A 27,402-nucleotide genomic window follows, 5' to 3' on the forward strand; every position below is an offset into this window, starting at 1 on the left:
AACTGTAAAGGAAATACAAATTAAAATTTTAAAATTTTTGCATGTGATGAATTTTTAAGAATATCTTTCCATCCGGGAATTGCTAAAAAGGAAAAAATTTGTTATAAATGCTTTAATAACATGATAGGAATAATTATGTGGTTTACCCTCTTGTAATACCATCATACCTTAGTCACCTCAAATTCTGTCTATTGCCAAAGTTAGAAGGGTCCTATAAATGATTTAGAACCATGCTTTGGGGAATTCCCTTTGCAAACATTTATTTTGGTTGAGTAATGTGGAGTTTCAGTTCTAGAATCCACCTTTCTATCCTGCACCTTGAAATTCACAGTTTGTTGTGAAAATTGTGAGTTTGCTGGCTCAAGAAGCCTCTTCTACACAGCACATTCCAGCCACGTGTTCTGAATTTTCGTTTGTTTTTTGTCTCATCCCCATGAAGGGGCTCATTCTGAATGAAACTAGTACACATACTTCCCCAGATATCAAACTGGAGAAAAAAATGGAAAGAACTAGACATTCTCAAATTTCATTAAATTGTATTTCCAACTATCTGGTTGGAAGTTTTATTGCTTATCTATACCAATGGTAGCTGAGTACTGTTGTTTTGCTGGAAAGGTGAGGGAGTATCCCTACTATCCAAACAATGGATGGAACAAATGGATCTTGAGATAGAGGCAGTTACCATGCACATCCCAATTCTCATGCACTTTTGGCTTGTTCCCCACAAACCAACTCACTTCATATACTTCTTATATCAGATATCTGACTGTAGTACTGCAAATGGTCATGCCAAGACACCACAATCTGCCATACAATGTTTTATATTCCCAGCAAAGCAGTCATGTTAAGGAGTATTGTTTCTTTAAACAGATAGAGAAAAGCTGTTTTTCTGTTACTTAGTTTCTAAAGTACAGGTTTCTGGCAGAGCCCTGCTAGAATCCTACGCAGAAGAGGTCTGGATGCAGAAATCTTGTGACTGAGATTCATCAAGCTGATCTCTCTTCCCATGTAAGGAAGATAGTTGTGCCACTCGCCCCGTCTAAGGCTAATGTCTCCCCAATAATGAGAGAGAAATGAAACTAAGGCAGACTATGTATCTCAAAAGTGGAAAACAACTTTTCTGATTCTTTACCACAAGTACACTTTTTTATCTACCAAATATATTTGAGATGGTTAGAGACTGTATCTAACCCTTCTGAGCTTAGTTCTCATAGCATGCATTTAGAACACTACCGTATGTTTTTCTAATCTGAAATGCAGAGGTAAGGGAAGACAATTTTTTTTTCATGTTCCCTTGATTGAGCCTCCGCTTTTACAAATTGAGGAGAGAATTTTAAAAAATAATGTTCATATCGTATTTTCTATTTGAGAGCTCATTCTTTGTGCCATATATTGAGGGTGTATTCCTGAATGACAATAAGGAGAGAAAGCTATAGTGTCAATTAAGGGAAATTAGCATTCAGTTTATTACTTCATTCATCAGGAATAGCTGTTCCTCTGCTACCGTTATTCTATTATTGTTCATTTCACTGTTACATATTCAAAATTATATTGTCAGATTTCTAGACTGCTGACTGTTTATTTCCCGTTGCCACCTTTTCATTAGTTATACATATGGTATGCTTTCAACATCTCTATTCTTATGAACTATGTTTATTTTAAGTGTTCTTCTGTTTTTCATATTACCTCATTATTTCTCTGGAATTTGTTTTTCTGCTTGTGTTTTTTTTTGTTTGTTTTATCTTTAAACCATATTCAAGTATCTCTTTGGTATTTGTTGGTCTTGATTATCTGCTCATGTTCAGTGATGATCAGAGTTAGAAACTATTAAATTTTTTCAGAACCCATGCAAATATTCAGGTTTGATAATGAATATAGTTTCTACTGACAGTGTGCCTAGGGGAAGGAAGTACAGCTAGGTAGAGTGTGCAAATTGCTGCCCTCTACTTGAGTCATTGCTCCCAGGATAACATAGGAAACTTTGAACACTAATCCATTCTCTGGTGCCAAAATGCTCTTTATTGAGCATGAAGGTCAAAAGAGATGCCGTGCTCAACATTTAGCAGGAATATAGTAAGTGCTCAATAAATAGCTGTTGAATTGATTGCTCATGCATTAAATCCGCGTTGACCAGGCATATAACGCCTTCCTGACCATGTAGCTCTAGGATCAAGTTTTGTGAATCGATGTTTCTGTGGATTCAAAAACGAGTCTCTTGTGAGTTATTAAAATTTTAACACTTATCTCTTAAGGCCTAATCAGCTCACCTGTGCCTGACTTTGCTCTCCCTGAAAAGATTTTTTAAATCAGCATGTAGAAAACTATAAAAGAAAAACCAACGTGAGCCAAGTTTCAGGTTTTGTTTTGTGAGAGAGCTAGTGAATCATTTAATAAATCATGTTGTGGAAAATATAAACATGGAAATATGAAATGCTCATGTGTATTCTGGTGTAATCACCAAAGTCATTAGCCTAAAACAATGGCAAAATCTTTTAAGCAAAGAAACCTTGATTCCATTTAGGCCTTGATTCTACTTGTTGTTAAGGGAAGTCCTCCCCGAAGTATTCTCATCTGAAAATCCCCCCTTCTCTCTGGCAGTGCTCTCATCGTTTTCTTGATGGGTTATTGCCTCAGAACCTGGATTATTACCATCATACTAGTTTTCTAGGACTGCTGTAACAAAACACCACACCCTCGGTGACTTAAACAGCAGAAATTTATGGCCGTACAGTTCTGGAGGCTGAAAGTCCAAAATTGAGATATCAGTTGGGTTGCTACCTTCTGGACCCTGAGCGGGGAGATTCTGTTCCAGTCCTTGGTTTGGGATGAATGCCTTCTCCCTGTGTCTTCACATCATCTTCCTTTATGTAGTCTGTGTCCAAATATCCCCTTTCCATAAAAACACCAATTATGTTGGATCAGGAACCACCTTAATGACCTCAGCTTAACTAATTCCATCTGCAAGGACCTATTTCCAAATAAGGTCACCTTCTGAGCTTCAGGGAGTTAGGACTTCAATACATGAACTTTGAGGTGACACAGTGCTGCCCATCACATAAGTGAATCCCTAGTCTTCACATACTCTTGGATGTGGCTCTATCATCCTCCTGATTTCCTCATTTATGAGTTAACTGCCTTCTGGGTGCATATTCAGTCTACACAACATGAGAATTGAGTTTTAACAGTTTTTGGAAGTTTGTACTTTGAAAAAACTCTCTGAGGTGTTTGATAACTTTTAGCTTTCTCTGACAAGGTCCCCCGGTTTAACAAAAATCCTTTTTATTCTGCTCAATAGCCAAATTCTAGGGCAAAACACATACCCTCCTCACCCACTCCCTGCCCAAGTAGCTTTGGGAACAGACAACTTCCAGTCCCCAAAATAGTAGATCTCTTCTTTCCCTCCTTGGAGGGAGGAGTGGTTTATCTGATTCAGGAGTGTGGGCGGAGACTCTGCCAGGAGAGACTTAATTTCCCTTTGAGTGTCCTGCCCCTGGCCCTGCCCTACCTCCTCCCCTTGTCACAACCCCTCGCCCTGGCCCTTCCCCTGGCCTAGCTCCTGTCCCTCCCCTGCCCCTGGCCCTGCCCCTGCCCCTGGCCCTGCCCCAGCAGAAGTTTGCTAAGTGAACTGCTGACTGCCTGGTGGTAAACTGCCTGTACCTGGCAGTGATCAAGTGAGAAATGACCAGCAGGGAGGGACATTCTGACTTTTCTTGATTTGTCTCTGCTTTGCTCACTCAAAATCACCAAAGGAGGAAAAGTCGCTTTATCTCATTAGTGATTTCAAGAGATAGAGCACAAGCCAAGTTAGCTGGTGCTTTTGGCACTTCTTTAAAGCTTTCTGCCTGTAAAGAAAGTGTTTTGTTTTGTTCTGTTCTCAGCCATGTGATACTATTGCACAGGCAGTAATAGCTCCTTAAAAAGAGCTCTATATGTCCCCAACTTTTTCTATGACTAGAGTGGGTGGAAAAAAAAGGGGGGAAGGGTTTCTATGGAAAGTAACCTCACAGGGCGATCTCATCATAAATTCCTAACTGGGCAGGTCATGGAGGGTAGTCACACCCCAGGCCTGTACCTTCTTTAGTGAAATGTTTCCAAACCCTGTCCCTAGTGTGGCATGCATCTAGGTTAACACACCTTGGAGATGTCAGAAGTAATACCCTTGGAAGGTGTAACCACCCTTAAGAGAGCACATAATCTTGCTAACTGTTTTGTAATGCAATCCCACCTTGCTTTTTCCAATTTTCGTTGCATTCCCTCTCAAATGCATATAAGAAACTGCGAAAGTTTTATTCTCAGGAGCATTTGAGATCTTGTTCCCCTGCATCTGTCATCAGTTTGTCTCAAGTAAATTCACAAAAATCCCTTACAGGTTTGGATGTTTCTTATGTTGATACTGGTGAGTGTGTTAATTCTGGATGAAGTCAATACTGCTTATTTTAGCAGTACTCCAATCCAGCCTTCCTACATGATACAGTTGACAGTTTTCCCTTTAACATTCTGACTTCTGTGAGTTCCTTCTCAATTGGTTCTGAACACAATGGGGAAGAAAGGATATGATTTTTATCCTTACCCATACTCTAACATGTTTGTTTTTTTCTTTATTTTCCATTGTTACTGAATGTATTCTACTTTCATGTAACATGTACTAATTAGTCTAGCCTCTTACCCAGTACTTATCAGGCCAGGGTTAGTAAATCCAGTTTTCCTTTTCCTATTTCAATCACTTTCTACCTTACACTTTGTGTCTAAAACTCAGTCCCATTTAATTTCACTTACATTTTGAGATCTGCTCTTTCTATCTTCTATATAAGACGTATATTCACCTCTGTCACTTTATGTGAGAGAGTAATTACTAACGGAGGGCTGCTAGGCAGCTACTCATCCTAAGGAAATGCCTTTTTTAAGAGCCTTGTCAGATGCTCTGGGAATTTAACAGTTCATTACCAAATAAGTGAATTCTCTTTCCCTTTCTTCCTATGGGGAATTATAACATATATTAGAATATCAGTAGTTTGAAGAGATCCTACAATAAAGAAACCAATTTAATGTTGTTTAATCTAGTAGTTTCCAAACGTTTTTCATAGGGGTAGATTTCATTGGTGTCTATGTATATGTGTTTGTTGGTTTCCCCTGAAAGATGGTATCTCCTACCTCAGGGAAACTGCCCTGACTGTTGTCCCTGGCCTTACTCCATTCTCTGTCGTGATAGTCGTATTGTAACTGCACGTGAACTTCATTTCAGTAGCATACATTGTGCTTCAATCCCAGCGAGCTTTGTGTACCTTATAGAACTAGGAGTCTATAGATAGAACTCGCACTCTTTCCCCACATCCTCCTGCCTGTACATATGCTGTACGTCCACTCCTTGTAATCATTCAGCCCTTAGGACATTAGGTCTGGTCAGCGTCAAACTCACCTAAGACTAAAGCTTCAGGTCTTTCACTCCTGACCACGATACCAAACCTCAAACTAGAATCAGGTTTTAGTCAAACAAAGCTAACACCTTGACCTCAGTTATGTTTCGGCTTCAGACTCATGAAAGTGGAATGGCCTCACAGAGCAACCAGTTTCACCAGCACCTGAAACTATGATCTACTGCTCCCTGCCATAGCCCCAACCAATGAGTTAGAGCCCAGTCAGTAGAGAAGAGGACCCCAACGCCCATAGCAACCATAATTAATGATTCTTCCCTTATATAAACCAACCACTCGAGACCATGGGGAGCCCGCCTTTTGAGAGCATTAGCTTGCCTGTGTCTCCTGGTTTGGTGCCAAATCCTTAAATAATCCTGTACTTTCTTTTCTGCCAACTCCTGCTCGTGTCTTTTTTTTATTATTATTATTTTTGGCTTGAGTGCAGGCAGTCAAGTACACCTTTTGAGTCTGCAGTAAAAATATTGTTTATTATACATTTATTGGTTATCTTTTTCTTCACAACCCTCCTCACTATACTGTGAATTCCACAAGAACAGATATCTGTTGAGTTTTCTGTTTTATCATTAATATTTAGAAACTTGTTTTTCTATAGCAAACACTGAAACAAAAGAATCAATTTCAAAGAAGGAGCATTTCATGGAGCGTTCGTTATCTAATGCTTGCTTCCCTGACACCCTTATTTTTATATTCTAAACACAGTAGTATATTATATCTGATTAAGAGTATTTAAAACCCATTTCAGCACTTTTGAAAAGCTATCTGACAAAGTGTATTTTCTATGCTTTCTTTTCTATTAATATTGTAAACATGACACAAGTATCATGAGTCCATATAATAAAATGTATTGTTATAATAAGTCAGGAACTTCCTATTATAGGGTGTGTACTAGCAAGAAAGATTTAAAATGTTTTTGGCTAAATTTTATTATTGGTAATATTTAAAAATTAAAAGAACCTATTTTTGGTTTTGGTTTTTATTTTTTTTCTCTTTCTTCTTTGCCAGTACCATTTTAGAAAGATCTAGCAGAAGTGTTACCTATTCTATTTCATGAAACTTGCAAAATTCCCATCCAATCTGAAAAAAAATAATTTTCCAAGTCACATTACTTGCATTTTTAACATATTGGATGGTAGCCTTTAAAACAAGAATGGAATGACTTTGCCACCTGGGCATGTTTTGAAGTCTGGCTCCAGTTAGGTTGCTGTCCTCTCTTGGTTTGCTTCTACAAGTAATATGCCAGCAAGTTAAATGGCTTTCAGCTGGGCAATCAACAGGCCTTCTTTCCTGTAAAATATTTCACTTCATATCAAAGCACAAGTAGTTCTTTAGAACTATAAATAGTCACCGTTCCTCTTAGTTATATGGCTGGTGTTGTTCTATACTATTATAGTTTCTGATAGAATGTCTGCAGAAAAGTCTGTGTTTGTGCTAATCATAAAACATTGCTTTTCACTCATATGTAGGAGAACATGCAAATTTTGATAGGTTTCTCTATATATGTAATGATGACTCCTTTAAAGATCTTGCTTTCCCAAGAGACAAAAATAGATTTTGTAGGTAGTTGCCACAGTCAGCGACACTATATTTAAGGCATTTAACAAAGCCTTCTTCCCGCATTTTCCAAACAATTGTTTTTACACATAAATATATATTCTATGTTGTTGTTTTTGTTGCTGTTGTTGTTGTTGTTTTTCCATTACAGATTCTAAAACGTCAAGTCACAGGAGGAGGGCAAGTTGCATATAGAGAAAGAATGTGTTTGTCACTTTGATTTGCTTCACATAACTTTGTTTTACTTCATTTAAATAGATTTTGTTCATTGTGCAAAACATTCTTCCATTATAGATCATGTCCAATTTATAAAAATAAATAGAAAGGGAAGAAATAAAGTGCATATATTCTACTCAGAATAGAAAGTTTGCTGGCTTTCATTTGTCTCCTTACTAGGAGATTCATTTTAAAAACTATGTTTCTGAGAAAGTTTGCATGCTCTGAGCAAAGATGAAGAGGTTTGATTTTAAAGCATTAAACCTTGATATTTGTTTGCAGGACACTTAGTCATAATTTAGTGTTATTGAGATGGAAGTTTGGCACAAGTAAAGTTAACTCTTAATTACTCTCTCATATATCTGCCTCTAAAGTGCTTTTAGATTACTCATTTCAGAAATGTGCTCTACGAGTATACGCTTTCATATAAGAGCTCCCTTTTGTCTTTCATCTTCACCTCTCATAAGTGCTCAGGTCCTTGAGATCGTATCATACATTTTTGTGTATAATGCATTCTTGTTTTATATTGTGTGACAGAAAGGAAAACAACACGAGTTGGTATAAATTGGAGAATTGCAATTCATATGATTTGTGAGAAGGTAGCCCTGATTACTAGAGAAAGCTTACAATATATCTGTAGATATAATGAGCTCTAAACCATAATGCAAAGAGTACAGGCTGCTTGGGTTGCCATAACAAAATACCACAGACTGGGGAGGTTAAACAACAGAACTTGACTTCTCACAGTTCGGAAGGCTGGGAACTCAAGATCAAGGTGCTGGCAAGATAGGTTTTCTCCTGAGGCCTGTTCTCTTGCCTGTAGGAGGCAGCCATCTTTCTGTATGATCACATGACCCCTTCATCTTTGCTTGTGGGGAGAAGCAAGCTCTCTGGTGTCTCTTTTTATAGGGGCACTAATCCCATCAGACTGAAGCACCAACCTCATGACCTCATCTAAACCTACTTACCTCCCAAAGACCCCATTTCCAAATACTATCACATTGAAGGTTAGGACTTCAACATATAAATATTTGAGGAACACAAATATTCAGTCCATGACACACAGAATCAATATTTTAATAATTTCTTAAGTCATACATTAAGACCTTTGTTTCCTGTAAATTACAAGTTTTGTGGAAGTATGTGTCAGCTGGATCCTCGGGGAAGCTGACTTTGAAGTGGAGTCCACAGAGTTTATTAAGAGATAACATCAATGAGAGACTGAAGGAGGACGAAGGAGAATTGGGCAAGGAAATCCACAGACCGAGGTGCATATCTGACACATGGGAAAGGATGAAGTAAGAAAGATTGGGCAGCTACACTATCAGACTGCAATCTAGATCTGACAAAGCCATTCCAACGGAAAGCTCCAGAGCAATGATTGCCTGTCAGATGAGCCCTGCATTGGACAGAAATAGCCGGTCTGTGGTGTACGTCCCATTGCCACTTATTGGTTCACGTTATCCAAAGACCATGACCTCTTTTCAAAAGCAAAGAAGATCCTCATGACACTAAAGCTGGAGCTGTCAGCTAACTGCACTACTTTGAGAAAGACCCAAGTGATATATCTCAAGGTTGCCACAGTCTCACTTTGATGCCATGTGGACCAACTTCTACAAATATGTTGAATGGCCAGTTCCTCCAGAGTTTTAGCGGGCTTCTCTGAAGTAAGTGTCCAAGAGGGAGATTAATAGGATCAATTCAGCCTGAACTGTCACAGTTTTCTTTGTGTCACAGCTGGTATTCATCACCTACCTTGACACTGTCCATTCTAAACGTGGTGACTTCAGCATTATCATCTTTGTGGTGTCCACTGGCTTACTTGGTGGAAAGACCCAAACTGTCCTTCCTGAGGGAGCTTAGCCTCTGAATGGCACATCTTTCTCGGGCTACTTTTGATGCACTTGTCCATCCATAGTAACAGTTAAATAATGGAATAGCAGGAAGCTCCCCAGTGGATGACCTGAACCCACATATTTTCCTCCCTGTCCTCAATCAGTAAAAACAGCCCTACCTCCTCCAGCTGATCAGGCTCAATTCCCCCGCCAACAAAAAGCTCCTCCTTTTGCCTGGATCCCTGAACACAAGGAGGACAAAGTACTTGATTGGCATGTCTAGTTTGTAGTGCCGTGCAACCCTTGCTGGCCATCTGGCAAGAGTGTGCAGCCCATAGGGACAGGTCAAGCAAATGACACTAAGTAAGGCCAGTCTTGCTACCCCCAATTTGTTACCTGTTAGGTAACAAATGTTCTTCCTGTTAGGTACATAGCTCCACACTTAGGTCTCTTATCTAGTATTTACACAGATGAGAATCCCTCATCTTCATAGACTATTGATTCCATGTTTGTGCTTCAGTTATGCCTTTAGGCCATTCCAATGCTCTATCAAGCTAGCTGCACTGGATGGAGCATTATAGGATAGAATCATTAGGTCCCACTGTCATGGGCTCACACCTGTACATCCTTTGCTGTAAAGTGTGTTCTTTGATTGGACACTATTTTGTGTGGTATTTTATATTTATATTTATATTAATTAAGTAGTTCACTACCCTGGATGTTGGTGCTGGCTGAGGCTCTATGAACAGGAAAGGCAAACGGATACTCAGAGTAATTGTTTACTCTTGAAGGAACAATGTAATGGCGTTTCAAGGAGAGAAGAACCCCAATATGGCTGATTGAACTTCTTTGGGAATTGTGTCATAATGGTGGCTCTATTGCTGAAAGGTTAGAGATTCAGAAGCTACAGCTGCTAGATTGACCTTGACATTTGGAATCCATGATTTTGGGCCCATGGATAGTCTCTAGATTACCATTATAGACACTCCATTCATGTGCCTATCGTACCATTTCTTGAAGGGGTGAGGACAAAGGCAGAAGGACATCAACTGACAGTCATCTTGTCCACTGGGTTATTCAATGCCTTTCTATGATGAATGACTTCTGGCAGGAATTAACATGTGATGCAAATTTACTTACACTGTGCTTTCTCCAATGTATCCATATATATGGTTCTATCCTAGACTTCTTTGTCTCTGAACTTCCTGTCCTTTTTATACCAGGTCCTTGTGCAGTCAGTTACATCACATGCTACTGCCCATTAGTCATATTTATATTTATCTTGCCTATTATCATGTCATAGTGTAATGTATTTGCTAGGATGGTAAATCCTGTATCTTGAGACAGTGTCCCCTAGTCAATGAAATGTTGCTTAGCCAGTCTTATGTTGTACCCTCTTTGATCAATCCAGTAGCTACTTCTAGAAGGTCTTTTGATGTATAGCTTTTTCTTCTTATTAGGCCTGGCGTGTCATTATTTGGGTTATGCTGTTACTTACCCCTAGTTAGTAAACCGGTGACCATAAAAAAAGGTGGAGACGTATATCCATAGTATCTTCCAACGTGAGAGGATTACTAGCTTATAATGGGAAGTGTCGGAAGCATCAGTAGGCTCTGTAGTGTCAGAGTAGTCTTGGGAGTTAAAATCTTCATGGTTTCAGCTGTCTCCATTCTCTATATCAGGGTCCAAGGTTTTCCCCACCAGGGTTCAATCCTGGCATATTAGACCTGCCACAGTTGAACAATCATTTATTTTAAACTTTGGTAAATCCAAGTATAATATCCCGAGAAGGTCTTCAGTTTTTGTGTGTGTGTGTGTTGTTTTTTTTTCTGCTCTCTCATTGTAGACGGTAAGTTTTACCATAAAGTACATAAAAATCTCTTTAGCCTCTACACTTAGTTTTGAATTTATTATTTACTGCCCTCAATTTTTATTATTACTTTGTAGCTCAAATAAAAATATAATAATGGCTAGCCATATTATTTCCACTGCTTGCATTGTTCTCCAATAATATTTAAATGTCTGAATCATTGTACGGGTAAGAATATTCCCATCAAATTGGCCATCCTCTTAAGCTGTCACTGATAATATACTTAGCTGTGGAGCCACTACCCTGTCCCAGAGACTGGCCATACCCTACATGCCTTCTTAGAATAAGGGTCTCTCTTGCCATCAAAACAAGGACATGTCCAGACCCAAAACTCTATCTTAACATTTATTTTTTCAAACCACTGGTCCTCTAGGAATCTGACCCCATGACAGAATTAGGAATACAATAGGTTTATTTGGAGTGACACCTGTGAGAAATAAAAAATAAGGAAATAAATTTAGTCAGGGGTAGCTTCCAGGCTCTGATGAACAAACCCCTGACAAAGGAGAACAGGGAGAATGACTGAAGAATAAGAACATCAAACTGAAATTTATATCTGACAACATCTTGGCCACCATAATAGGGAGATACAGTGCAAAGATAACCTGTTAGATGAGTCTTACATTGGGCAGAAATGTCCTGGTCCTAGTACCTTCACGATTGTGCATCCTGGGAGGGAAGCTGTTTAGGAAGAGCATGACCTTAACTTGAAAGCTCAGGTGTATCCAGCAGGTAACAGAGGCTGTCGGTTATCTGCTCTCCTTACATCCACACAGCACTTCCATTCTTAAAGGAAGTTCTGACTGGCACACCTCCCTGGCTACCTCAAAATGTGAGGATAAGAATATGGAATTGATAAGGCAAACAGTATTTTCAAACTGAAATTATTAAAATGACTTATTTTTACTTAGTTTTCATAAAAAGAATAATTTAAAATCAAAATGTTAGTAATGCTACCGCATGTAAAAAGGATAATTTGCTTGCTTTGATATTTTTTAAATTTCAGCTATTTTCCATTCTGCTGAGAGCATGCTGTTAGGCTTAATAGTAACATATTATATCAATGTGAAATCATTACAATCTGTTTAATTAATCATATGCATGTGTGTAAGATATCTAAATTCCAATCCTGGGTTGCTGATAGAGTTTATACTAATGATCTCCAAAGAAATATGCCTCTTTTTATCAATTACTCTGTGGAGACACTCCAACATCAACTCCAGGACATTGGCTAATGTACTACTTTGGGATTTACCCCTATGCGATGTTGCTGTAAGACCTCCAATCTGTGGAGAATCCCAAGTTAAAGACTATGGTGCAGAGAGAGGCCCACCATCCCAGCTGTCCCAGCGGAGTCTAACCACAGAGATCTGCCTGCTGACTATTGCTGTGTGAGTGAGACCTAGTCATTCCAGATCATTCCAGAAGCCCTGATCAGGCATTTCACAGAATTGTGAGAAAGAGTACATGTCATTTGTCTTAAAATATTAAGTTTTGGTGCTTTTTATGCAACAATAGGTAAAGAATGCAAGATCCTTTTAAACGCATCTAGGTATCATCCACCAATCATCTTTTCAAAGGTGAAAACTAAAAGATCAGTCCCTTGAAATAACAGATACCGTTTGAAGAAAAACATGTCAACCTATGTTTATCTAAACATAGATTCTCAATTATTCTTAAAAAAAAAAAAAATGTTGTGAAGGTTAGAGCTGGTATATTTCCCCTTCTGATAGAATATAAACATCTAGACTATACTTAGGGAAATGCTTTTCAAAAATATTCTATGTTGGTAAATTTATTTTTAACATGTCCTTTTTAATAAAATTTCAATTCATATCTATAGTACTCTGTAGAAATTCAATAATGTATAAGGCATATAAATATGGACAGAATTTATGAGTGTCAAAACTCTACTCAGAAAGGAGACATTCCCTTACTTGTTTCAATTACACTGTATCTTTTATTTTACTTTACTTCTTTATTAAATATCTCCTATTTTCTACTCACTCAATATTTAATATATAAAGTTGAATAAAAAATGTCCTGAGATTTCCCAAAAAAGAGACATAGACAGCAATACAGTAATAGTAGGGAACTTTATCAGTGGCTAGATCTTCCAGACAGAAAATCAATAAAGAAACATTGGCCTTAAATGACAAGTTAGACTGGAAGAACTTACCAGACATGCTCTTGTTTTAAAGAACCAGAGCTGTATAAGCCATCAATTATAATATAAGGTTGCTTAGGAATAATAAGAAGAGATTGGTTTCATAGAAAAAAAAAACAGATATCAAGGTGAGATTTAAGATAAATTGGCTAGTTTGTAAAGAAGCTAGAAGAATTGTAGAACTGAGAAAGAAGGTGAGAGAGTAGCATATGCTTGAGAAAATATTTTGAAATCTAACAGGACAGTTCAATAATGATATTATTTGTCTAATAATAAATCATGTTATAGAAAGACAGTTGCATAGTCTAATCTGTGCTCTCCTCCTTGTGGTCTCTCCACTGACAAGCTGGGTGACTACAACAAGCCACCAAACTGTCCAAAATAAGACTAGTCTTAGTACAGATAATAATACTGTTTCCTTAAGTTTGGGGAAATTAAATGACAGAACGACTGTGCAAATTTTAAAAACTGTGAAGTACTATAAAAATTGAACATTTGGATTTCTATTACTTTGTTTTGTTGACCATGTTTGACTAAACAGAGCTGTAAAATTTTTGTTAACTATATCTTTCCATTTAAACATTCACTGTTGATTTTTAAGTGTAAATTGACTAGAAAAGCCATATTCCCTGAGTGGTTTGAAATTGTAAAGGTGAAATTAATAAAAAAGGAAACTCATTTACACAGCTTTATTTAGTCTTTCACCAAATTTCACTGCTATAGCTTTTTAAAGAGAACACATTTATGTAATTCTCAAACATTACTTTTTAAAGCTATTTAATACATTAAAATAGTTTAATAATTCTAATACAACATCTTCATTAGGCTTAGAAAATGATGTGCCTATTATTCCTGGAAAAAGTATTTGCTATATGAATATCATAGACAATATGAGAACAGTTTTTAAAAATAAGAAAAGCAGAAATCATCAAAATATTTGCTTCAAATGCATTTTGAAAATAAATACATGTTTTCAGTTTTGCTATTAGCAACCAGATTTGGTCTAAATATGTTATTACGATTTTAACATATTGTCATCTCAAACAAATCTAAATTTTCAAAGGATTGGATTTGACATATTAAATGGGGAATAGTAATCATAATATTGGACTTAGGCTTTTATATTACCTTTTAAGGGATATGATATACTTGGTCATAGTCCTTTGCATTGACCTTTGAAATGAGTTTTAAATATAAATATAATTTCAGTTGCACAATAAAAAATGGCACTGTCAGGTATTTCTGCCTCCAGGATTCTACTGCCACTCTAGAGATTCTGAATATTTGTGTTGATTTAGATAGAGAAAAACCTTTGGTAACCTTAATTTAATCTACTTAACTCAGCAAAAAACAATAAAGAAATCACCACATGCCAGCAATTATTTCTCAAATTCCCACTACAATAGAAGAATTATGAACTTTAAATGGCCCCCTGGGAGCGTTGAGGTACAACACTTTGGAACATAGCAGGTCGATCTGATCCAGTTCTATCACCTTCCATTATAAACGTTGTCAGCCTACTTCTTCTAAAAATACACAGGAGAGCAGTGTAGCCTTTCTGAAGGCGGCATTGTAGAAATGTCCACTGCTAGACTAGGTTCAGTGTATCATTTTTCTCCCTTTAGCATCCACAATTGCCTTTTGTACTAATTTCACACCACACATCAATCTACAGAGAGTGCCAAAAAGAAGTATACACATTTTAAGAGAGGAAGGCTGTATTAAAATTGTAATTCTCAGTATATACCGATAACAGAAGATAAATACAAGTCACGTTTGACTTCTGCAATTACAAGAGGTGCTCAAAGTGGTTACCATCAGTGTCCAGAAACTTCTGATTACGGCGAATTACTGCTTCAACAACGTTGACCAAAGTGTCCACTTGTACACATTTTTTTGGCACCCTCAGTATATGATAGCCTAAAACTTTTTGGGAAAACCAACATAATTTAATTGATTCACGTAATTTAGTATATGCCAGTAGCTCTATTTCAGTTACATTCTCTCACTTCCCTAGGATTTCATACTGATCCTCGAAATGCTCGTTCTTTTTATTCTCCCCTGGTTGGAGTTGCCAAAAGCCTCAATTGATTTGCAGGTACGCTGTATAGAAAAATACGTAAAATTATTATTTATGAGCACATCAGACTGACACTGTAGAGAATAAAGTATGGAAAATAGTTGTACGTGCATATTGGTACATACACATATACCAATAGCAAACAGAAGAAGGAAAGATGGAGCAATTCCCAAGACAATTTGGTAAATTTGGATTGGAATTTTATTGCTATTACAAATTCATTTCTTGGCTGTCTTTATAATGATGAATATACCCTGAATTATAGTTCAGGTGATATTAATATTGCGGTGTTCTGATTTAAATTTTGTTTGAATTTACCTGAGTGAAGTTTGATTTTTAATTTTTCCTTCTTTGGGTCACTTTTATTGAAGACATCCCTCTTGTAATCATACATAGTTCGATTTTTTGGTGGGGATGCAAGTTAGTTGTCTTAGATTTAACACATTTTACTCTGTAAATATACATGAAACACTTGGTGAATTCTCTACAGTATTTTTTATCCTTTTAAGTATTTTTAAATTCCTTTCTTCATGGGCTATGTGAATATTTTGATTTTTCAGTGGTATACTAAGTGGAGAGTAGAGGGATATTAAATATTTTGACTACAGGGCTTAATTTGGGGCCATGACAGTGCTTTATATAACACAGTTTATTTTTTACATTCATACTTATTTAAGTTTGACTCCCATATTTTAGCATATGTTAATTGTTGAGATATAATAACAATGATTTTACAGAAGTCTGATACTAATCTAGAAAACAAGAAAACATCTATTTGCTGAAATTTATGGTGGAAAGCCCATTCAATGTTTTTCCTTTGCACATTTCACATTTCCCTGCCTCTAATACAGTACGCATGTTTTCTCTAAACAAATTGCCCTCTGGAACCAGAGGAAGAGTTACAGCCCCCAATCCCCTAGCACTAACTGTCATTTCTAAGAAATGAGTGATTAGGTAGCAAATGCGGAGTGAAAGTAAAAGTAAAATTTCCTACATTATACGTATAAATATCTAAAATTCAGAAATGCTGAGATAGGGACTGGACCATCAAGAAATCTGGTCATAAGAATTTAGAATATCAAAGGATAAAATTAAAAAAGAAACAATCTGCTTCAATTCACTGAAATATTTCAAATTGCCAATTTTTTTGTATATTAGCCGTTATTATTTTTACATTATGGTTGGAAATATATGTAAAATGGTTATTTTACAAAAGGATTTGTGAAATTAAGAAGGTGACTGTGTGCTTGTGTAAGCATTTTCTCTAATGTATGATGAATAAGGATAATTTAGAAGTTATCTGTATCTGTTTATTATGAATACCAGAGTGCTAACACCAAGGATGATACAGACTATTATCCAATTACAATAAACTATCATTTTAAAAGCTATTAAAATATCCACACCTCAGAAATTTAAGTCTTGTCTTTTAAGGTATGAAATGTGATGTACTTAACCACATCTTACCTTTGACATTATGCCACATTCACATATATTATAGAAACTGTACCTTAAGACTAATTGCCAATTCTTTGCATTCAACATTCAGAATGACCAAATTATGTTTGATTAGTACCATAGGGAATATGGGGAAATGTCTCTAAATGAGCAAAACAATGCTGAACAAATGTGAATAAAGAAGTTTTCAAATAAACTTGACAATAATTAATTCATTTAAAATATCCATCTATTTATATTCTGAAGAAGTAAAATAAAATTTAATGTCTATGGAACTAATTACTTTTAAAATATGAAGCTGAAACACTTTCTATATGAAAAGGACTATATTCTTTCTCTAATGGAAAAGCTAGTATTACTAATATCTAATGATATTTTATAGCCAGTAATAGTTTTCCAAATAAAATAATTCTAACATGAATATTATATATATATATATATATATATATATATATATATATATATATACATATATATGTATGTACATATACATATATATGGCTAATTCCTATATATATAGTCTCAGGCTAATTCCTTTTTAGGTAGATATCAATATAGGTCAGAAACTGAGCCTAAGAAAATATTCTATGTGGAATAGAAATAGGAAGTCAGACACAACAATCAAAGCATTATTAAGATGTCTGAGAAACATGATGTAGTGAGGCCAAATGAACAATTCCCATTTTCTTGTCTTAGACAGCAACTGAAGTTACCAAAATAATGTGAATGTGGGAGAAAAAGAAAAATTCACTATGTTGCAGTGACTAGGGAGTGTTCAATTGAGATGGATTACTATAGAGTTAGTATATTAGGGCAGTCTGGAAAAGGACAGAAGGTCAGTTCTTAGTTCTGTGAGAATAGATCAGTGGGGCAGAGGGGAAAAGGAGGAAAACCTGGAAAACTTCCCTACTCCCCTGGTTTCTAGGAGTGAGAATACACATGACAGCTCAAAGATCACTCAAGACATTAAAAAAAAAAAAAGGTCAGAATAGCTTAGCCTTTCTATAAGCATGTGATGTTGCATCTGGAAAAAAAAAAAAAGCAGCCACTCCAAACAAAACCTTTGTAGGGCTGTGAAATTTTCCTGCAAATTTTCCTGACACAGTAGCCGGCTTCATTAAAGCAGTAATTTACTTTCTTGACCCACTGGGTTATTGAAACAAAAATATGTCAAGCCTAGCCAAATTGGTACCTGAAAAGGAGAGTAGTATGAACATACAAAGCATACATGGAAAGCTAGTTTCTAGCAGAGTTGTTGTTGTTTCTTTTAACTAATACAGAGAAAATATTTTATACGTACTTGATTTCCTAATTTCTCAGAATTTCACCAAGGCTGTCTTGACCTTGAACTGGAAATATGTGATTGCATAATTCATCCATTTAACATAGTGTTACATGGTCTGTGGAGCTATTTATTTACAACCCTCTTCAATATAAACAGTTTTATGTACCTGTATATAAGAGAACTCTAAACTGCAACATAGTAGAGGATGGTTAGTCTTTGAAGCAGCTCAATCAACAAAGTGTGCTCCAAAGCACTTCAGATAGGATTATCAGAATTTCCATCACACTGTTTCTTAATTAGGATGAAAGGTTTTAGAGAAATAAGTGGTATTCAAATTACGCGGTCTGGTAGAAAGCCCATGCATGGAAGAGGGAAAAATATCTAGCAAGATCACTACTACTTTTGAATTCATCCTCCGAATACAGAGGTCTGTTGGTTTCTGTGACCTCTGTCTGCTGAGTCAGTTCAATTAGCCGGTGTGGTATTAAGATTGTATTGGAGTTGCCTGTCATGTAAGGTACTTGTTGGAGTTCCTTAAGAGAAAGAATAAGATTTCTAGAGCCTAGAAACGGATGTTCTTTGACATATTTTACTTGCTTTCCAATATGTTGTGGGTTTTTTTTGTTTTGTTTTGTTTTTCAGAACTTGGTCTGAAAAGACTATTAGGGGAAGATATAACCTAATAGTGAAATTGTGGAGGATTGGGTCTATACCACACCCCTATCTGCCTTCAATTTTTGAAGGAATCAGTAATTAGTAAGATTCTAAAGAATGTTAAATGATTGAGTTTTCTCCAGTAAGTTCACAACACACATCCCAAAAGAGGATTTTTTTCCTGTCAGTAACCAGTTGTGCAGTGAGGAAGAAGAAAGGATAATTCGACCAGTTTTGTGGGCTTTTTTTTTTAGAATTAAAGAAACACACAACTCAAGCATCCACATACACAGAGACACACACAATAATGCTTATCGAGGAAAATATTCTGAAGTGCAAAAGACAAAACATGAAATATAGTGCAAAGGAAGGAGATAAAGAACATAGTAAATGACAAAATAATTGCTGAAAGGAACTGAAACAAATCATAGATATTATCTGCTTTGCATTTTTTCATTGACTAAAAGTTCTGATATAAGATATTAAAAATCATTTTCTAAGATGATTGTAATGAAAAATGTGCTAACAGCATAAAAGTTTGTTTTTCTTTCAAACCAACATACCCCTGGTTACAGACCCCCATCTCATGGCATTAGGTGTGAGTGGGTAGGCAATGGTAAAATCCCCCCATCTTTAACTAATGATGGGTCCAGAGATGGACATATCAATAAAAGAAGGGCTACAGAAAGCCTTCCTTGGATTTGTTTTTACAGGAGCTGGCAATGAAATGCCTGCTTTCATTTCTTGGATGCCTGAAGCTCCATGGACACGAGCCTAGAACTATCTGTAGCTGTAGATTTAATCTTGCTTTAGCAGCTGGCCTGAGAGAATCAAGGGAATAGAGAGAAATACGTACAAAAGAAAGGGAAAGTCTCAAAGCAAGTGTTATGAACCTCAAAGCCAGTTTTATCCTTTTCATAATTCAATAACAGAACTATATACAAATCCAAACATGTCTTAAATTAGTGTGAAAGATTTCTGTCCACCAGAAACTTCACTAATACAAGCAGAAAGAGGAAATGCCAGCAATATTAGACTATAAAATGGGGAATTGGTTGAACCAAGGGTCTGGGAAATAGGATCCCACTCTCACAAGCTGAGGTGGTGTCATGGGGTAAATTGTGTCTCCCCAAAATTAACCCCCACTCAGATTCAGAATGTGAGCTTATTTGGAAATAAGTTAATTGCAGGTATAATATGAAGTTTTTTAACTTCATCTGATTTCATTAGAGTGGTCTGGTCCCTAATGCAATATGATTGATGTTCTTATAAGAAGGGGACATTTGGACACAAATGCACATATAGGGAAGACAATGTAAAGAGACACAGGGAGAAGCTGACCATCTACAAGCCAAGGAGAGAGGTCTAGCACAGATCCTTCTTTGTAGCCCTCAAGAGAAACAAACCCTACTGACACCTTAATTTCAGACGGCTAGCCTCCAGACCTGTGAGATACTGTAGTAGGTTTCTGGTGTGTAAGCCACAGTTCATGGTATTATGTTTGGCAGTCCTGAAAAACAAGTACAGATGGTAACAAACCAAGCCCTGAGGGAGAAACCACCTATTAAAATGCCTCTATGATATTGGGGTCCTTGTACATTGTATTGACTGAGTCTTTAGCTGACATGGAAAAATTCAAAAAGATAGGAGATGGAATGGGATTGCTCACTGCTTTCTGCTTTGAGCAAAAAATGCTGCAAGTTAGAAACAAGTAGAAATGAAATGTGGCCTGTCTAGAAAGAAAGAAGGCACAGCAGGGAGATCTACAGCATTGTTGCAGTAGGTCATTTCTCTGTAATATGCTGAGCCACGGAGGAATGGCGGACTACTCTGGCTAGTTACTAACGACACCAGCCTCTACAAATCCTGGGTAGACTCTGATTTGAAATCGTTGACTTTAGAGATTTTTCTGGTGCTGTTAGTCATCGACATTGACACTCATCACCTTAATATTTTAAGGTTCCTGAGTTGCCAGAAAAATATCTTGGGACTCCTCACCAACTAATGAAGTCCCAGTCCCTTCACCCACTCAGGACAGGAGAGGTTAAAGCTTGCCTGCTCTAATACGACAATTTTTACTGAGCTAATATAAGGAATCAGGTTTCCTAGTTGGACTCATATGGATCAAAAATTTTACAAGAATCAATCTTGATGGCTAATTTCAGGTATCCAAGCAATAAAGAGGCCTGGGTGAAGCAGAGCGAGCTCTAGGGTATCATATAATTTCCCAGGTTCTTCTTTTAGATCCATACTTTTGCCCCAGAATCATGGGTGAAATCTCTAATTAGGTGTGTAGGCTATTTTCTCACATATCAGGGAACGTTTATGTTAAAAAAAAATTCTCTTATACCCAGATAATCACATGTGTGCTAGTTTTCGGGAGCCATGCACCACGTATCCATAGATTCTAGCATAATTTCCCATAACCATTCCTAAACTAAGGACATTTTACTGGTTGCATGTCATAGATAAGGAATCTCCCACTATCAGTCTTTTTACCAAAAGGCAAACATTTTGAAAGGGATTAAACCACGTCACCTGCTTTCTTTCCTTCAGTGTAAGTGCTGCTCTAGTTAGGGATGCTTAACTGGCAGAGGAATGGATTCAAGGCTTGCTGATTTATTGCCATTCTCCCCAGCCCAGTGGCCCCCTCTGGTGAGCAGAAAACAAGGAAGACAGGGAATATTTTCAGTTGGTAGAATCTGGGGTACTTTAGAAAAGGTCCTTCCTTCCTTCATTTCATTCCCTTGTATAGTAAGTGCTTCAGTTTCTTTCATACCTGACCAGTGGGAGGGTGGGAGCTGGGGATGCTAGGTGGTGACAGTTATGTGATACTTTTACTTCCATTCTTTTCTAGATGGCTGTTTTTTGATCGTGGCCCAACTCTCTATCTGCTATTAAACATTGGCTATACAAAAGGCAGTAAAACTTATCATATAGTCCATGCATTTCAGGGTATAGAAATGGTGATATAGAAACAAATCTAGACCTTACTGAAAAGAATACAGATAATACAGGCACCCTGGATGTAGATGTGAATGATAGACCTGGATCTGACTTAGGGATTGTGTGTTTTGAGTTGCATGTGAGTTGATAGCTCATTATCAGATAGGGAAACGTTTGGAATTGTATTAAAGTGTATTAAAAGGTGTGTATATTGTATGTGTGTGTTGGTCAGTCAGAAAGTTGAAAATTGTGGCTATTGTTGTCATGTGCCTAACTCCTTCTCACTTTTATTCGGCAACATTCCTCTCCTCTGAACACAAGGGAGGGTACGTGTCTGGGCTAGACCCATCATAATGCTCAGGTGTGTCAGAATGATGAGCACGTGGCTGAACCAAACTCCTACAAATTATTTTCCAGCCAATGAGAGGCTTCCTGTGCCCTCACTAGTTATGAAAAAGAGTTTGGGAACATTTTGTGTCAAGTTGTAGACATCCAACACAGAGTCGCCAAAATAATAGTAAATTTTTTTTGTAGCACTTGCTATGTGCTGAAATTATGTGAACTTTATTATATGCTAAAACAATTTATTCTCATAACAACCCCATGGGGCCCACAATAATTGTGATGGTCTTTTGATGTATCAGCCTGCTAATCTATAATCTCCAATTATCCCATCCGATGCTAATCTGGGTGTTGCTGTGAATATATTTTGTAGATTTGATTCAAATTTATAACCAGATGATTTTCAGAATAGTATCCTAGATAATTTGGATGGGTCTGATTTAATCAAAACAAAAGCCTAAGAACAGAGCGCAGGCTTCCCTGAGAAGCAAAACATCCTTCTCATCTGTGCACAGCAGCCTCAGCAGAAACCTATGAGTTCCAGCCTGCTCTTCCTGACCCACTCTAAGGATATGGACTTGCCTACCCAACCATCGCAGCTGTGTAAGCTAATTCCTGGCAGTAAATCCCTGAATATATGGCTCCCATTGATTCTGCTTTTCTGGTTGAACCCTGACTAATACAGATTTTGGCACCAGAAGTGATGCTAGAGAAACAGAATCTTAAACCTTAGTTTCCTGAATTGGTTCCTGGTTTTCCAGACAATTTGGAAACAGTAATCTGGTTAGATTTATAGATACTAAAGTTTCTATTGTCTGTAGGAAAGAGGTCACTGGTATTCTACGTCATGATGTGGCAATAGATACATAAAATATTGCCAGTGGATACTTCTAACCAAATACTCAGAAAAAGTGAGAATCTGGGTGACCCTGTATCTACTACCCTAGAACATTTTAGTCAGATTAAGAAGTATTATGGGACTGCCTAATTGTTTCAAACTGTGCTGCAGAACGTGGGGAAAGACAATGATTAACTCAGGGCTTCACATTCTCAGCTCAAGCTACGCATAAATGACCTAACAGCTTCTATTACTGCCCTGGGGGGAAAAATCATTTTCTCCTGTAGCTACTAAGGGGCAATTTTTGTTAGAAACAAAAGAAAACCAGTCTTATCCTGTGCAGGACTGAGTTACAACAGAATTTGAACTCCCAACTTTACAGAATGTATGCTAGTCAGGACGTTGACTGGGAAGGAATGGAGTCCTGAAAGTTGAAATGGGTTCACATGGGCAGCTCGCAATGAAGTTGGAGACACGGCACTTTCCATTCCGATGAGTCTTCTTGCCTGTAGAAGCAGTCCTCCCAACCCCTTCCTGAAGAGATTCGCCATCACTGCCTAAAACATCTGCAATGGCTTCCCTTGAAACATTTTCCCTTCAAAGCACTGCTGCATCTCTTGAGGGCCTATCCCACCACCCTCTTTGCTTCTAGATCTACAAATAGGCAAGTTTAGGCACATTCCAAAGAGTGAGATAAAATGGGTAATTTATGGAGAGGTTGCTGCACATCATAAAAACTGTATGGTTTTTCCAAATTATTCAGATAGAAATCTGGGGAGTACATGTGCAGATGGAGATCAACTAAGGGTATAAGATTATAGTGATAAGAATATAAAGTTGAATCAGGACAAAATTATTGATTGGACCCATGAAGCAGAGATTCGGAATGTTTAATTGGTTGGCAGAAACATGGATGCAAGTGTAGCCTATTCTAAATGAAGTTGAAAGGTCCGAGCAGCCTTGGTACACTGTAGAGAAAGGTATCCAAAGTTTTAGGTAAATTAGAATGTTAGAGAGCGTTTTTCATGTGAGGTCTTCTCATATACTCTGGGAAGTTTCAAAGGATACAACACAATTTCACCATGACTATGAGAAATACATTTTTGAGGGCAGACCCAGCATCCTTAAAGAGATTTATGGTTGCTTTTCTCAGCAGGTCAGATATAACAGGAAAAATTCTACCGTCAAACTAGATCCCTAAATGCAATGGAAATTATGGGAACCCAGGGTTGCAAAGCCCAAGTAGTATCACCTGATTGCTAAAGACACAATGAGTGTGGTTACCATAATGGACAGTAGAGCCAAATCAGTTATCAGAATAACTCATAGACACCCGTAGCACTGACTAGTTGAGTATGGTATCCCTAAAACTAAAATATATACACAGTATACTATGATTGCTTTATCTGTATATGTGGACCACCCAGTACTACTCCTAGTGATCCACTAGCAAAAAATTTCTTCCACTAGGAGATTAAATAATGATTCCATTGAATAGAAAGTTAAGGCTGCTGCCTGGACATTTTGGCTCCTTATGCCTTTGAATGAACAGTCCAAGAAGAGTGTCATTACACTGTCTGGGGAGATTAGCCGGGGGAAACTGAACTACAGTGGAAGTAGAGAAGAGTTTGTCTAGACTATAGTAAATCCCTTGGAACATCTCGCATTACTACCATACCCTGTGATTAAAGCCCATGGAAAACTACAATAATCCAATTTAGACAGGACCTTTAATGACTCAGATGCCACAGGAATGAAGTCTTGGGTCATCCCATTCGGCAAAGAACCATACAAGCACAGGTGCTTGATCAGCGCCAAGGGAATATAGAATGTGTAGTAGATACTTTTTTAAATTAGAGTTTCATTTTTATACTTTAAAATTCACTTTAAAAATAAAGGAAGCTTGAGTCAAAGAAGTAAAGTAATTTGCTGAAAACTATATGCCTAGTAAGTAGCAGATTCTGAAATGCATACCAGAATTTCAAAATGCATCTCTCATCTTTAAAACAAATAAACAAACAAACAAAACCCAGAAATGTGTTATTCGTGGCGCATTAAAAAATAATATGTGATGGATAAGTAGAAAAAAATCATGAAAGGGAAAAGAAGTGTTTTGCATGAGTTCATATTGCTGTCAGCTGAGTATTAGCAATTGAAACAGGTCAACTATGAAGTGGATGACAAAGCTTACAGAAGCCACTAAAGGTAATGTAATTCTCCCAGTAGTTTATTATAATAATCAAAGCATGGATTTCTAGGATGGCTGGGTTGAAATGTGAGGACAAACATCAAATTAAAGGAGTCCCCTGCAGAGAGCAGTCAGACACCTAAATTTCACACATTGCTGAGTATATGAAAAACTCACAGCAAAGGATTTTTTAGAAGAGAATTAGTAACTCATTAGGTATACAGGCTTTCAACTGTCTAAAAGCCAAAGCAGCCTGCTGCCTTCTACCAACACAACTGCCAGAGCCTCCAGGCTTATTAAACTCCAATGATTCAAAAATGAGTAAAGTCTTGAGGGTTAATGATAAGAATAGGGACAATGGCTGAGATTTTTTTTTTTTTCAAAGGCAACAGTTGTGTAAGATTACTAGCAAGGAACTGATTTAACATATTTAAAGCTACTCATGGAGGAAAATTAGTTGGAGAAGGTTTACGGGTCCACCAGGAAAATAATGATCTGTACCAGTAATAATTTCCATAAAATATTAAGTCATACCCAACTGTACACGTAGTATCTGAACTACTTCCCTGACCTAGTAAGTCCAACTGAAATTCTGGCAGTGATTATGTTATCAAAATCCCCTGGTCAGCTGGTCTCCATGGAACTGGAGAGAATTCAGGAAGCTAAAGTTATGAGGTACTCAAAATCTCTCCAGAACGCTGGACACAACTGTTTCTTTATTTGTTAAATAGATATTTGCTTATTCTGTTTTTGAGTATTTTCCCCATGAAACAAAACCCTTTATCCATGTAGTGTCCACTTCACGGTAATGCTATCTTTACACCATTTTAAAAATAGATTGTCTCTAATGATATGCAACTAAAAAGCAATGACAGAACAATGTCAAAGCTCTTAAACAATAAAAATCATAACTTCAAAGACTTTAGGTTTGTAAACTCCTTTACCTTTTACAATGTTTTAATAAAGCAGATGCACCTATATTCCCATTTTACAAATGAAAAGTTTTATGACTTTCCTATAACTGCATAGCTAATAAAAGACAAAACCAGGATCTCAAACCCACATAGTATGAGTTCAGAGATTCTGCCTTTCAACCTTATTCTATCAGTAATTAGTATTCATCAAAATAATAATATTGATGTGATTAAGTATGTATGGAAATACTTTATTCAAAATTAAAGCTAATTATTTCATTTAGGAAACTTAAATGGACATTCACAATGAGAATTTGTTTTCATTTTATTGAATAGCCGTGTGTCTGTGGCAAGTCCCAAAGATGACACTCCAACTCCTAAATTCTTGTTAGTAACTTACACACAAATATCTTGTTCTGTTTGGATTTACTAAAATAAAGAAAGCATTACTTACCCCTGATGAGAGTGAGTAAATTAATGGTGAATGTTGCAGATAAAGGATCACTGGGATACAACTAATGAAACTTATTCAGACTGACTTAATAATAGCAATAATAGCATTTCATTCTGAGAAACACAAGGATATAAATTACAAACAAGATTCTTAAAGCTTAGAACAGAAAAATAAACGCTGCATCCAAGTCATAGAGTACACTTGTCTTATTTGCACCATCTGGCTCATTGGTGATTTTTCTCTGCCTTTTAGTTTCTTTTATTTCCATGCATCCACTTTTTTTTTTTTTCTGCTTTGCCACGCACGTAGTGGAAGATGTATGTCTCATTCCTCTTGGGTTCAAATATCCCCAGTTCAAGGAGTCAGCAATGACCAACTTATACTGTGAATTCCCAGCACAGGGGGTGACGTTTTGTTTGTTTGTTTGTTTGTTTGTCCACGTCTATCTCTCATCCAATCAGCTATGGCCACGTAACTATAATCACATAGTAAAATCATGGTTTCCAGGAACCAACCTTAGGGACTAAGATAAAAAGTACTTAAATCAAAAACATACTTGGATGTTATTGATTTATTTCAGAGTAATTTCTGAGGAACAGCTTTCAGAGAAATTTTCTACTAGTGAAATATTGAAATTATAGGCAAACTCAGGACTTTCTGTATAAACTAATATACTACATTGTTCAGGAATGCAACAGAAAATAGGGTGTGTAATGCTATTCACCTAAAAGAAACAAGTAGTTTTTGAAGTATTCTATAGATGTTAACTTAAGTTATATTTTCTTCCCTTGAATATCAATAACCAAAAGTCTAATGGAATTAACCTACGTGTAAACTTAAAGGAAAATGCCCTTGCATACTAAAATTTCTCCTTGTTATATTTTAATATACATTTTCTCACTCTTTACCAGAGTAACAAACTCAAATGTTTCGAGGACCAAAAATGTGGGATAAAATAATTGACTCCGTCTGCTGCAACAGAACCGGGAGTGGCAAATGTTGTGGTCAATTAAATGATCCGTTTCAGGACATCACTCAGACAAGCAAAACATATGGATAGAACAGATGAAACCCCAACCCCTCCAGTTTATTATCCTCACTCTGAAGAGTTATGTTTAAGTTAGCTTTCCAATTAAGTCCATTAGAATGTATTTCATCATTATAGTCAA

The sequence above is a fragment of the Rhinolophus sinicus genome, linkage group LG03 (assembly GCF_036562045.2).
Source record: "Rhinolophus sinicus isolate RSC01 linkage group LG03, ASM3656204v1, whole genome shotgun sequence".
NCBI lineage: Eukaryota > Metazoa > Chordata > Mammalia > Chiroptera > Rhinolophidae > Rhinolophus > Rhinolophus sinicus.